Here is a 5,162-nt window from a genome sequence, read left to right on the forward strand (position 1 = left end):
TACCAACTCCTGCAATTAAGTCTTCAACNCTTTCAATTCCGCTGGAGCCATTCTGTAAGGTGCCTGAGAGATCGGCATAGTTCCAGGAAGTAATTCTATAGAGAAGTCTATCTCCCTTGCAGGAGGCAAACCAGGCAACTCCTCAGGAAAAACATCTGGAAACTCCCTTACTACTGGAATATCTTCTAATCCCACAACTCCCATACTTGTATCCACCACATGAGCTAAATATGCCTGACAGCCTTTACTCAACAATTTCCTTGCAGCAACAGCGGAAATTATGCAACTAGAAATAACATCTCTTTCCCCTTGGAAAGCAACCTCAAAACCATCTGGACTTCGAAGCACCACTACTTTCTGAAAACAATCTACCATAGCTCTATATGCTTCCAAAAAGTCCATTCCTAAGATCACATCAAACTCCACTATATCTAGAGGAATTAAATTAGCCTCAAAATTAACTCCTTCCACTAAAATTTCACAACCACTAAACACCCAATTTATTCTCATCACCTCACCGGATGGTAGAGACACATGCCACTCGCCTGGAAGAGACGATGATGGCACATTGGCATGAAGGGCAAATCTACTAGACATGAATGAATGCGTGGCTCCGGGATCAATTAAAGTAAAAGCAGGCTGACCGAAAATTAATAACGTACCAATGATGACATCTGGAGAAGTACGACCCTCCTGCTGGGTCATAGCATGCAGTCTAGCGCGAGTCATGGGACGTCCACGCTGACCACTTCCCCGCTGAGAGCCACCTCTAACCGAAGCACTGCCCTGGGCACCACTACTAGAGCCTCCAGCTGAAGACTGACCAACAGGCTCAGTAGGGGTGGGAGTGGTCCTCTGAGCCAACAATGGGCAATCTCTCCTGAAGTGGTCCTGACCACCACACTCAAAGCACCCAGAAAACTGCTGCTGCTGCCCATATGAAAAAGTCTGGCTACCGGATGACCCACCATGGAAACTGCCACCCGAACCACACTGCCCAGACTGCTGCCTACCCAACTGACTCCTAGCAGGTCTCCTGTGACGTCCTCTAACCCTGAACCGAGAATTAGAACCTGATCCCCCACTACTGCCACTACCAGCTGATGAACTTGAAGCGGATGATGAAGCAGCTTTCTTGGATGGACCCTGACTGGGGCCACCGAAATCTCGTGGCCGAGCACTATAAATCCCCATAGACTCAATGGCCATGGCTGCATGAACAGCGTCAGAGAAAGTCGGGTAATAAACACCCGTCATCTTATCTGCAAACACTCCACCAAGTGCCCCAATAAACATCTCCATCCTGGTCCTCTCATCAGGAACCAGATATGACACATGATAGCTCAGGGAAGTGAATCTCTCCTGGAACTCTATAACACCTTCATCATCCCTCTTCTTCATATTTAGGAAATCCGACTGAATTCTGCTGCGGTGGGCAGGACTGAAATACTGCCCCAAGAAAAACGTCTTAAACTGCTCCTACGACATATTCAGAGCATCCTCAACATTCCTGCTAGCGAGCGACCACCAGTGATGTGCTGAATCATCCAGGAAAGTCACTGCCATCTTCACCTTCCTTTCTTCTGGCAAATCTGTGCTCGCAAAAGCCTTTTCCATTTTGTCTACCCAAATATAAGCATCGAGGGGTCCCTTGGCACCCTTGAACTCTCTTGCTCCAGCCTCATAAACCTCTCTCCTCTTCACTGTATGAGGGTGTGGAGCTCGATCCATAACATCCCTCAGCATATTTCCAATATCATCAACCAGTCCCCTGACCTCATTGCCCTCATCGACATTGGTCGAAGTAGCCACACGGGGTTGCGGTGGGCGCCTAGGAGGCATAGTACCTGAGGAAGAAGAAATTCAGTAGTCCATAAACAAGACTAACACAACAATCACACATACCCAATATCACATAGCATCAAAAGCATAAAATGCCAATGAATCCGCCGCGGTCGGATCATCACTCTATAGACACTACGTGCTACTTAGGCAAATATGATAGTGACAAGGAAGCAAGAAAAGGAAACCTATAGCTCTGATACCAACTGACACGACCCATCCCGAATTTCACCCTGAAACCCAGAGTAAGTCGTGCGGGGACCACCTCCAAGGAAAATTTACTGAAAAGATTGAGAAAATCTCCCTTGAAAATGGACAACCCTAACTCGAAAATTCTAAATTACACTCTTAATACAACACGTCCAAACATCACATAATTATCCTTCAGAAATTCTAAACATAATATACAATAATCCCAAAGTATTCAGAGCTACTAAACACTAGCGGAAGCAAGAAACACTAGTAGGTTAAACAGGTAACCTACTGATGAAAACTAGAGGAAATGCGGGTGACTATGCCTCGCCTCCTACTAGATCCAACCCGAACTCTGCAGACTGGGCAATTTAAAACGAAAGGCCCAGGGGAAAACATTTAATAACGTTACAGTGAGTGGACAAAAATAAAATAATAAATAAATTATTTATGTTTCCCCAAATTAATTTCTAAGGAGAAAATCGAATGCATGCCGCAAGCGATAAAACCTTTATCTCATAAAATATCGAGCCTCTTAGACTCTAAAATATATGTATGTATTTACACTCGTCCATACTCCCTATATAAATTCATGGGTCTATATAGGGCTACTACGCTCGCGTCCAACGCTCACGTCACGCCTTAATGCGGTGCTACACTACGCCATCAAGGTGGACAAACGGGTGTATAAATATGTGTCCATACCCCCTATGTGAATTAAACACTCATATAGGGCTACTACGCTCACGTTGGCCATAATGCGGCTATATGCTACGCCATTAAGGTGGACAGACACATATGGCTAGCTAGCATTTATATACATACTCTCTCATAAATACATATTTATATCCACCGAAAATCCCATTTTCAGTAACTCTCCAAGAGAAATAAAAATCGTCAAATTAAAATGACGTTAAAATATTTCGCAACATTAATTGTTCAACCATGAACTATAGCATGCATTTATTTAAAATAAACGTCCACTCACAAATTAGGCCTAAGCCTGATGTCGATCTGAGGCCTCGTCTGCTCGAGCCTCCTCACGTCCTAGCTCAAGAGGGAGTGAGCTGATTGGAGGGGTTGCTACACGGGAGGAGGGCTACAAAACGAGCCAAGGATCGCCGGTTTTGGTGGCCGGAGGAAGGAGTTCTGACGACCGGAAGTTCGGGGCAGTCTAACCTTTCGGGCGGCACCGCTCTCTCACGGCGGCGCTAGGGGGGCTGTCACCGGTCTAGAACGGTAGCTGGGTTGGAGACCGATCGATTGGGTCCGGTGCGGTGGTCTGGGGCGGCTGAACGGCGGCGGTCGGGCGGTCGGAATTCAGGCAGGGAGAGGCTCGGGTGCGGGAGCGGGAGAGGAGAGAGAGAATCGGGAGGGAGAGAGAAATTTTTGGGCTTAGCCCAACCGGTTCCATCCCACATATACCCAATCCAAATTTCAACACCCCAATAAAAATTACCTTTTACTAGCAAAAATTTACTATTTTTACCGTCGTCATATTTTCTCCCACGAATAATTCCCCGAAATTAATCGTCCCTTAAAATATCTCTAGGGACCATTTAAACTATTACCTCAATGACAAGGACGGTAAAATTCTTATTATAATCAAGCTAGTAAATAAGGTAAAAATTTAAGGGTCGGGATGTGACAGTACCGGTTCCAGCCCTAAGAACATTCGTTTGATGATTGATAAATAAAATTTGAGACACAATCCTTGTTTTTTTTAATATTTAAGAGAATAGTATTCTTCATGATTCGAATTAACTTTTCTTGAAAATTGATGTCCTTGAAAATTATTTCTTACAATTTGATCAAAAAATGAATGTCTAGTGACATTTTATATGCAAAATACAAAAAATACAAAAAATAAAGAAAATTAAGAAATCAAGGTCGGGAATGGAGGTTTGCGTTAAAAAGAAAAAATAAAAAAATTAAAGAATGGAAATCGGGAATGGATGTTCACATGCAAAAAGAAAAAAAAAAATTGGAGATATAGTGAGTGAATAAGAGGTATAAAAACAATGTTATTTTAAAAATTTGAAAGGAGGTCTAATGAGAAAATGTTTGTATTTAAAAGTAAAATGGAGGTATAGAGAGGATGAGATGTATACTGAGCAAATTTGGAGGTCCCAATAGCCGCACTCAAAGCAAAATCCATTTCAATTTTGTCCACTCTCTCCGTATAGGCTGTGTTACACTATCACACTATGTTCTTCCCATGCATCTTGGTGTTATTGTAAAAACCCTACAATAAGGTCCCTGCAAGAGCTACATCTGAAAACGGAAAACCGAATATAATCAATCAGTTCATTGGAGATCATGAAGATCATGGGAATAGTCATGGTGTTGGCATGGTTTAATTGTTTTTTGATGTTTTGGCTCTTGGAAGAAAAGCTCAATCTTATGGCCTTACGGGCTTTAGACTAGGATTGATCATAGGAGTTGATAATTGTCTCAGTTTAAGATTTGACCAGCGCCAAATCCCTAATTGATGTTCAGACACAAATACACGAGATTTATTCATCTGCAAACGAAAGTTCATGATGTCCTGCATGTCTGGTTGATGGTATTTCTTAGCATGATTGATGTAGAATGGATGGCTGAAAGAATTAAAGAGCATATCGATCTGGGAAATGGTAATGTTCATGTATTAGAATGGTAATAATTGGTATCCGGTGAATGATTGCTAATTATTATATATTTCTGAGAATGGAATTTCTCCATCGTCAGGGGGAGAAAAAGTGAGGAGTCAAACAACATTTTATTATCTCAAGCATTTCTCCCTTTTAAGAGTTTTCATTTTTGTTTCTGTTTTGTAGATGATATCATCTTGTACTTGTACTAATAATGAACGAGATCACTAATTTAAAGTTGAAGATCTTGGAATTGGTTATATATATATATATATATAGAAGAGGTAGAGCAGACGTCCGCACTCGGCTTAAAGTGCGGACGTCCGTCCGTTCTCCACCCTCCGGCGCCGGCGACGGCGCGTCTCCACCCCAGAAGACTCCAGCAGCGTCCCTGACCACTTCCCCTCCCCAGCGAGTCCCTTTTTTTCCAGTTTCCAGCGAGATCACCCAAAACTTCAAACAAAGTCGATCTCGCCGGAAAACTGAAAAAAAACG

This window comes from Fragaria vesca, linkage group LG3, assembly GCF_000184155.1.
Source record: "Fragaria vesca subsp. vesca linkage group LG3, FraVesHawaii_1.0, whole genome shotgun sequence".
Lineage (NCBI taxonomy): Eukaryota > Viridiplantae > Streptophyta > Magnoliopsida > Rosales > Rosaceae > Fragaria > Fragaria vesca.